We start from the raw sequence: 9,897 nt of genomic DNA, 5'->3' as shown, positions 1-9,897 counted from the left end.
AGACAAATTGCAGCACTACATTTCTTCTTTCGGGAGGGGGAACATGTCAGCTTTGAATATGGTGCTAGAGTTAAAATTATCTCAGTAAATGTGGTCTCTAGCAAAGAACACATAAATAAATAAATAACATTCACAGGTGCTAACGCTTTCTAAACAGAAGAAAAAGAGCAGTCTTACGTGTTATATCCAGTGATGAAAACAATATGCGTGTATATGTGCATAATATATATGTAAATAAATATGTGTATATTTTTCACGTGTGTGTGTGTAAATCTATGTATGAAAAATATGCCACACATAAATAAACAGATTAAACATGATGCTTTGAACTACCCTGCATTATGAGGATAATTTTACACATACACAGACTGCCCGCAGAGTGACCAAAATGCCCCCTTCCTCCTGGAAGGAAGGGGAAAAAAAAGAAAATAAAACCCTTGAAAATGTTGTGGTATATGGGTGATTATGATTTGTATATGCATGATGGTTGTTGTGCTGTATTTACGGGTCATTCAGAAACAAAAAGCAAACAAAAAAGAAACAACTCCTGGTGCACTAAGCATTCTGCTTTTTCAAGACCGTAGCAATAATATTCTTATAAAAATAATAACAGAGGAATACGAGGGGAGTTGAGCAAGCAAGAAGCGGCCGAGCTGAGCGGCGCCTGGGACACGGTGCTGGCGATACGGGGCTCTTTACCCGCAGATCTCCCTGACCTTGCAAACGCTCGAACTTCAACTTCCTCATGTATTAAAAAAAGAAGCCTAGGGTAATAATACTTACCTACCTCGTCAGACCGTGGCGAGGATTAATTAACACTAGTAACGCACTTTGAGCTTCTTAGGTGTTGTAGGAGCGTAAATTATTATTCCTGGCCGTGTCCCGGGAGGCCGCTGGGCGACTGAGAGCCGCCCGTCACTTGCAGCTTGGTGCTTTCGTCAGGGGCCCGCGAGCCGCCGGGGCCGAGCGGGCACTAGGTACCTCCGAGGAGAGGAAAACCAGGCAGGGGCCTGCGACACGGGGAAGCGAGAGCTAACGCAGCCGTCGAGAGGATGAACAGGAGCAATTCCCAACTTTCCTTGCAGGCCTAGAGATGAGGCATCATCATGTTAGCAGGCAACGTGTCCCTTTAAAAGTACTAAAACTCACACCACTAATTGGTAAGCGTACAGGGTCTTCGTGCAATATGACAGTTACCATAGTAACTGTTTATTTCTATCGAGTTACAAAACAAACTCACTCAGGGGAACCCGATCTGTTCTCCACAGAACTTTCTGCCCGGGGCGCCTTGCCCCTTGGGTTCATGTTTTTACGTTCACCTCGTCCGTGAGCTAGCATCAGTGCCCGTTCGGTTACAGCTGTACTAACATCAAGGTAACCAGGCACATGCCGAATGTTACAAGAAAACCGTAAAATGAATAATTACAGTGTACTAGAGAAGCCAGAGATCCTCGCTGCACTTCGGGGAGGGGACCTGATGCAGGGACTAAGAGCGGGGAGGCACGAGGCGGCCAGCGCCACTTCCCGCAGGCGGGACACGAACCGCGGTGGCCTAAGCGACCATTTCAGCTCAATCTTCGCGCTCGGGTGAAACGGCGAGCCGGCCGGGGCGGGCAGAGCACCCGCCAGTGTGCTGGCGGCCACCGGCGCAGGCCACCTCTGCCCCTTAGCACCACGGAGGACACGACAGCAGAGAAAACTGCAACCAGGAGAGGTTTTGGTGATAATTCCCCGACTTTTAAACACGGAACGGCACAGTCTGTCTACGGAGAGACCTTTCCCTCCGAATGTCCGCTAGTGCGGGAAACTGCTGACGGTGTTTGCCTGCTGCAGGTGGGAGTCAGGAAAGGCCCAAGGAGGGGGGTCGTTGTCAGCCAGAAAAGCCACTGACCCATGAATTCATACACGTATTTCCATTCACAAATGACAAATACCTGGTGCAGCTGAACCGGACACACACAAGGTCACAAAATGGCTTCTACCCTTGCCTAACTAGGATCTTCTCTTGTGCCTTCACATCAGCTCTACGAATGACTGCTTCCCCCATTTCTGGCTGCAAGTTCCCAGGGAGGAAAATTCAGGTCCCAAGGACAGCTGGCTTAAAAATAGGCTGAGTAAAGGATGACAGCGTGAACTGTACAATTTATCGTCTCATGAGTTAATAAGGCTGTGGCCTAATTAAACCACCACTTCTGTACCTTGCCACTCTTCTTGTGCGACTGGGCAAATGGCTTCTGCCAGTACTGAGAGAGCGCGCCCTTACTGCAGTAACTTTGCCTGAAGTTCTTGTATGAAGAGTGGAGGTGGTTATAGTATAAGGAAGTATTAATGTAAATGGACACCTGTCTCCCTTGAAACGTTCAATTTTCAGAAATATGTGGCCTTTTATTCTTAAATGTAGCAGTTATTTGCACCATAGCATTGCCTGAATCAAAGGGCAGGTAAGATTAACTGTATACAATATTTTTAGGGAAAACATCTATTTTAAGCAGATTAAATGCATCGGCATGATTCCAGTGTAAGATTTTGTGAGCAGAAGCTGGAATCTCAGGTCTTAAACTTTCCAGTTTATTAACCTGACTGTGGAAGGTGTTTAGAGTAACTCTTTTGAACTTCCAGGTATTCTTTCGATGAAAACCTATAATTGTTGTCTGCCCTGGGACTGAATTCTCTGTAAACTCTGACGTAATACCCTGAGACTTTGTTGAATTTATGCATACATTTAATTTTACAGCAAAGAAGTCTCATTCAATAGAACTACCTACCACAAAGCATATCTGAAATTGGATAAATATTTGCAGGATCAGGGCTTGCCTTTGTAAACGTGCTACCAGAGTAGGCTGAGTTCTGACAATAAATCTGTGTATAACTTGACCCCTGTACCTCAACTTGACTTCAATATCTGCTAATTCCTCTTTACAAAACAAATTGCATCAACCAACCACATTTAGCCAACTACAGTTCACATTGTTTTTGTTCCTTCTCCATAAGTTCCTTCTCCAGATTAAATGCTGATGCACTGAACTAACTGCTCTTGGCTGAAGTGGGCAGGTATAATTTGATTAGTATAGATTCTGGAATTGGTAAGTACTGTATCAGTATCCTCCCTAGAAAATAGGTGACATGTCATGGGATATTAAGTATGGCCATTTAATGTAAAAACTCAGATAATACATGAGTTAAATGGAGAAAATGAGAGAAAGCTTTTAAGCATTCTCCCAAGACAGATTGCAGAATAATATTATTGTACACGCAAGTGGTGCTGATTGACACAGTCAGAAGGCCATTATACTAGTATGGTATAAAATCATTATAGCAAAAAGCATTTCAGAGCTGCAGAGTGATAGTAGCAACATATAATGAATTATCAATAAAGAAGTGGTGATTCAGTTACATCACATATGAATAGAAGGCTTCCTGTTATATAATTTAAATCTGCCAGCCTGACAAGTGACTTGAATATTCAATTCCTTCTCCAGGTGTATGAATCATCCTTTTCTTAATTTTACCAGAGACTGCAATTCTGTAGAGCAGGCCAAGACTGAGCTATAGTAAGTAATGTTTTTAAATAAAGGTTATTTGAGCAGATTTCAGCAAGGTGGCCCCTGGCTAGGCTTTATTTGGACTATAAAGGAAACACCATCCGCCTTTGAGATGCAGGTGTTAAGCAAATATTTCTTCTTGTTTATGGAAAATAAAACTAAAGTACAGTCTTTCAGCAACTCAAAGAGAGCAGTATTTTATGGCTTTTTTTTTTTTTTTTTTTTGTCTTATTGTAAAGTCCCTAAAGTGTATATTGTAGCAAACTATCATTAATGATGAATTCCTGACAAAAACACCTGGTGCCATTAGAAACAAAAACCTGTATTTTTAAGGCTGGGATCCTGAAGAAGGATTGTCTTGGATGCTCCTGTGTGAACCTTCTCTGAAGCCAACCAGAGCATGTTGACTAAGTATTGCAACATGATCCCATTGGAAGATTAGGACCTTTGGGAAAATTAGAAAGGTCACCTTTTCCCTCTAAATGATTATTTAGTATTTGTAGTGTTAACAAAATACCTAAGTCAGAGATAACTGGGGTGGAAGCTTAAAAGTAATTAACTTTAAAATATGGAGAAACCAGAGGATTCAATTTGAATGCCCTCAGTGCTGGAACCAAAAGATACAATCAACAAGCAAGAAAGGCCGAGGAGCTGAAAATAATCCAACTGTGATAAAATGCATCTAAAACTGTCCAATCTACATTCACAAAATAAATATATCCACAACACTGTCACACACAGCATTTAAAAGTTGTGAGTAGTTTTAAGTTGCTGTATGTTTAGACACATTTTTAACTTAATTTTTTAATAAATGGAAGTTGAGTCTTATAAAATCACTTGATTTCATACCCATATTATATTATATTCCACTATATTATATTATCAGAATGCAATATTACATACGCGCACACACACAGACAGAGTAATATATTCCAATACTATAAAAACTGCAATAAAATTGATCATAATGACAAAATTGTTACAATAGGTTATTCTTCAAGTTCTCGACTGGACAGGATAATTAAAAAAGGGCTTTCTATTCTCCATATACTTGCTTAAACACAATGACCTGACTTTTCAGAAGTCCTGAGCGTCTAGCTGCTCCCATTTCAGTCATCTCACTTTCTGTTTACTACCTCTCCTTCCTCTCCATTTGTAGATGGTGCATCTACAAATGACAGAGGATACATCTTCCCTTCCTTTATACCTAACCTCTCAGAAGCCTGCAGCTGAAGACATTTGTTTTTACTGCACTGAACACTCTGGGGACCAAAGGCAGCTCAGAAATTTAATCACAGGCCGACAGCTAGTAGTTAGATTGAAGCCCGGAAAGATCTTAAAGGAGGCAACAGAAACTTAGATGACTCCCTCACAACCACTAATTAGTTGATGAAACTTCAAGAAAAAGAACTGGTGGACATTCGCTTGGATTTCTGCTGCCTCTAAAGACCAACTCTAATAGTGGTGAATATGAATTTCATTTTTTAACTGGAACTATTTAGAAGCAAATCTTCTTTTGCACACACAGGGTTTTATTGATCACAGAATTGACTTACGCCGTTTTAAGGCTCTGTTCTTTTCTGTTTTAAAGATGAAATAACTCTTGAGACTATTTATATGGTTTGGGGGAAAGAGAGATTTGTGAGAGTATGACCCGGCAGTCAGGAACAACTGAATATTAATCCCAGCTCTAAACCCAAGTCCTGGGCAAAACACAGGAGCATTGGGCAAACCACTCAACTTCCTTGCCTCAGTGTTGCTAACTTGCAGGCAGAGGTACTATTAGTTGCTCACCACAAGGATGTTGTAAAGAATAATTAGCAAAACGTTTATAAAATACTGAGCATCAAAAACGTGGTAAGTGCAAAGCATTATAATTAGTGTTACTTAATGCCTCTTTAACAATCCAATTATATTTTTTCTTTAATAAAGGAATTACACAATAACTGTAAGAAATGACAAGGTAATTTGAAGTAAATGACTGCACTGTAAAATTGAAACACACCCTAAAATGTGGTCGTTACAGAATAACCACACACCCTGATAGTTAGCACTGCCTGAGCTGTGTATAACCTTAACCTAGTAGTGTATTATTAAGCGCAGTAGGATTAGCAATTATCAAAGGGAGAGGGAGTGTTGATGTGAGTTAAATATACATTACCTTTTTGGCATCAGCAGATCTGGTGCATCCTTCCCCGGCAATGAAAATCATGCTGGGCAAATGCAACTTGTGGCACAAAACGATTAACTAGGGTACAGTCAATGCACGCAATTTTTAGACGGGAATCAAGAAATTCAGGACACAGGACTCACAGTGCATTGAATAAATGCCAGCACTATAAAAGAAAGAAAAAGAGGTGAATTAATTTTATGTTTATGAAAAGGGAAAAGTTCTATCCCTAGCTTCTACTTGGTAAAGACTTACACACTTCAGGTTTCTCTTGATATACTTCACATTACTACCCAACCTGTCATCTTGTTTTCTTATACTAGTGATCCCTCCTTGAATTTTAAATGTGAGTATTTCCAGGATAAGAAGAGCTATCTAATGGCTAAAGAACAGCTCTCTCAAATACAGCAGCCTTGAAGGGGCAACAATCACTTTCCTGCTATGTGTTTGGTTAGTTTGGGTTGTTCTAGGGCAGACGCAAAACACATACCACAGGCGACTTGGCTTTCTGTGGCACTTTTTACCTAAAGCAGTGTTTAATTTTGATGAGTAAAATAAGAGAGGGCCAGATGAGACAATCAGGAGATTAGGAGGCTAGTGGGGGACACAGGAAACACAGATTATAACCATAGAAAAGCATGTGCATAACACAATGCGCTGCTACATGGAAGTATCCAAGCCATCTTGTTTAGGTACCAGAAGATGGACAGTGTTGATAGCACAACTCTCTTGGCTAACTCCCTAGTTGGTTCATTTACCTTGCTTTTTCTGAAAAAGTAAAGGCAGCATAATTATCTTTTACATTGCAGTATACTGGGACATGCAGACGCACTTCCCTTTATTCATCTTAGTTCTGCATCTATAAATGATGGTGATTCTCTACCTTTCAGGGAAGCTGTTAGAAGAAAATTCTCTTCTTCATCTTTACTCTGAAACAATAAACACATCTCATGAAGTGATCATAACAGAGAAGTGCTAAGAGCACAAGTTCTCAAAGTTTTGCCAATAGGAAGTCACTTCTTGGGCAGAGCAGCAGACAGAAGATGACAGAACGGAAATTGCTGGGTCCTGCTGGCCCAACTCTCGTTTCCTGGAGCCATTCAGCACTCACACTGAGCTCAGCGCGGTCAGCAGAACCCATCTTTGACTCACAAAAAAGGTTTAGTGTGAAAATTAAGTTCATTGGGTCAATAAAATACAACTACTCATATGTTCTATTTTTTTCAATATATAATGAGGAATTAAAAGAAAAAAACGTGGAAAAAAGTAACCAATTTTAAGTAAACATTTTTAAACCAAATGCTTCCTCAGCTCAGTGCTGTTGATCTTATTCCCTATTCAGCAATCAACTGTATGTCACAGATCACTCATTCTTCCAGGGAAAATGGAAGTCCCACTTACTATCAGGCTGCAATATTGTCCCGCTCTCCTACTGCATGGCAAATGCAGCAGCTTATGCATCCAACATCCACATCCACAGAGCAGCAATCAGGGCTAGTCCTCTGAGACCTGTAACAGATGTAGTGCATCTGGGCTCCCTTTCTAGGCAGGGGTCACCAAATCACTGGATTTACATGTAAAGTTTCTGATCCATAGCCATGACTTATTTGCAGGGAAATTAAACTTTATATTCAAATATTGGTTTTCATTAAATCACTTTAAATTATATTTAAATAATTCTCAGTTTCTTCTTTAATTAAACATACTAAGGACCAATTTCCATCTTTTATTAAGGAAGCTTGACTTTACCAAGATCCTAAGACATACGACACAGTAGGGTAGATAGTCCCCTGCTATTTCAGTTCCTTCTCCCAGTTTTGCTTACAAGCCCTGATTTCTAGAGAAATGAAAAATCAGCTCCTATGAGGCCTCACACTTTAATCACTTCAGGTTAACATGACATACTAATGAGAAATCTCCCTTTCCTTTCTACCTCATGGTTTGCTCCACTCCACCTGCCAATTCAAGGCTCTTATGGGATCACTCATTGACCTTAGACTTCCATTACTTCCACCCCCTTTCCTCATTTGGAAAATCAAATTAATTTTGCTAGTGACAGAATTAAAATTTGCTTAAAACACTTAGCAGATAGAACATATTTATTGCCCTTATGCAATCTTGCCCAATTCATTCAGTATTTAAAAATTTTCCCTTTGATTAAGAGCAATATTACATTTAAAGGTTCAACTACTTAGTTTTGCATTTGTTGCACTTGAGTTGCAATAATTAATAAGAGTCAAAAAGTGCCACGAAAAAAAGATACAGGAAAATGCTCATATTATAACTTTCAAAGGCATTACTGCACTGTGCAAAATATGAGGATAAAGACCATGGTTTAAAAATATAAGTGATTATTAGCAGAATTAGTCTATTTTATCTGTTTCATGCTTTTCATCTTCCTCCTATCTGTCGGTCCATTTAGATATATACATGAATCTCATCACCATAGCACTGTGAGTGTTTGCATCTCCTCTATTCCACTATTTGCTTTTGACTCTTCATTTTCTATGTTAGGTAGCGTTGACTTCCCCTTTTCCCTTTAAAACAGACTCAGCAATTTTTGTTACCATTCACATGAGCAGCTCTTCATGCTAGACTTCCTTACAAGCAGAGCTGAGAGAATTATATTTTAGTAATAGATTTGTCCAAAAACATCACTCAGGAAAGAGCAAAACTATTTATGAAACTGGGTCAGTTTAACAAACAATTTCTTGTGTTGGCTTGGTTCCAAAAAGCAGTTTCTTAATTTAAAAAACTACCTTTAGACTGAAGAAAAGGAAGAAAGTTTTAAGAAAAAAATGCAATAAGAAAGAAACAAAATAAGTTTGGGTCAAATGATACAAACCAAAATTTGAGCCACGATGAGGAGCTGACATTTCACGTGTAACTTCTAGGCCTCTTCTGCTCTTTAATACAGACTCAGTGTGAAAACTTGGTTTGCTGGTCAAGGGTGAATCTAACACTGTTCTCTCCTGCTTTCACAGAATTCCTTGGGTTTCTCCTCTCTTCTGCTTCCGTTAATCTATCTGATGAAATCAGAATTGCAGCTCCATTTCCTGCACTGTTCCTTCCTTGTTTCGGCTCCCTGCTGCTTGTTTCTTGGATATTCTCATCCCTGCTGTGTGTATATTCTACTCTTTTTAAGAAGAGCCCTGATCATGTTTCTTTTTCTCACACTGTAGATACTAACGCTTGTTATGGGAATCTCCAGTCCTGCAGTGAAGTGCCAGGGCTTAAAGCTTCGCTATAGTTATCACAAAATAATATAATCACTTTAGTGACTCACGTTAACAATGAGAGATGGGTTGTTTTTACTCCTTCACGCTTTCTTGGATCTTAAGAGAAAGACGGGATCGAACAGAAGCATCTGTTGTGCCTATAAGACAGACTAAAGTTAACAGTGGTGTAAATGAGAACTCTTCTGAACTAAAAGAGATAAGAGTTTGGCACAATAGTCTTATCTTAAATATATCTTTGTTTTCTGTCTAAACTAAATGGATCGTGCCAAGAAAGAGAGAGGTACTAGTTAGCTTCTGTTCCCTCAAACCCAGCTGAGAGACTAGGAGCCCCATATGAATCTGTGACCATTAAAACGACATTCAATTATTTTTGGTGATGAAGTAAAACTGGCAAGATCACCCTTGGCAGATCACCCGGGCAGCCCAGGGTAGGCTTGGAGTGGGACAGCAGGTCCAGGGCTGCCCCACTGCCTTGACGCACCTCTTGGAAATGGGTGCGAGATCCGCAAGCAGGATCAGACCAGCCATCGCTGGGGACGGGGGCTTGGAACGGGGAAGATGCTGTGCTTCGAAATGGGTGTGTTATTCTTCAGGCTGCAGGAAGGGACAGACCAACTTTCCAACCAGGGAGGGAAACATTTCCTTATTCCCAGCTTCCTCTTCGCAGACCAGAAGAGATGTGTGGGACAAGTGTGGAGTACAGCACACACAAAAACCATCGCAGCGTACAGGGTTGTTACTGCCAAACGACTGCTCAGTTACACAGCCAGATGCCTCCCAGTGTAGTTATTACTAATTCCTACCTCAGTCTCATTAATAATTTTCTGATCTCCACCCAAAAAGAAACTTTTCTTTTCCCTCATAGTCCAACATACAACACAGGCTGTCTCCAACTCCGCTGCCCTGCTAACTTGCTGTCAAGAACCATGCCCAATCGTCACAGACA

General features: G+C 40.5%; 1 protein-coding gene across 2 annotated transcripts in view; it reads right to left on the bottom strand.

The window, feature by feature from the left end:
• The window catches only part of LOC112984386 (uncharacterized), a 164,644-nt gene that overhangs the window by 38,728 nt on the left and 116,019 nt on the right, over nt 1-9,897 (bottom strand). The window contains exons 6-9 of one of the 2 annotated variants that reach the window (XM_064519519.1): nt 8,999-9,088; nt 7,114-7,221; nt 6,596-6,641; nt 5,704-5,878 (exon numbers count right to left, since the gene is read on the bottom strand). The gene's annotated coding sequence lies outside the window, so the exon portion shown is untranslated. Of the gene's footprint in view, nt 1-783; nt 1,065-5,703; nt 5,879-6,595; nt 6,642-7,113; nt 7,222-8,998; nt 9,089-9,897 lie in introns of those variants that run through there. The other variant, XM_064519514.1, reaches the window with a different exon arrangement.

This window comes from Dromaius novaehollandiae, chromosome 13 (assembly GCF_036370855.1).
Source record: "Dromaius novaehollandiae isolate bDroNov1 chromosome 13, bDroNov1.hap1, whole genome shotgun sequence".
NCBI lineage: Eukaryota > Metazoa > Chordata > Aves > Casuariiformes > Dromaiidae > Dromaius > Dromaius novaehollandiae.
Note: the sequence above shows the minus strand (reverse complement) of the source record. Positions and strands in the feature narration are given on the sequence as shown.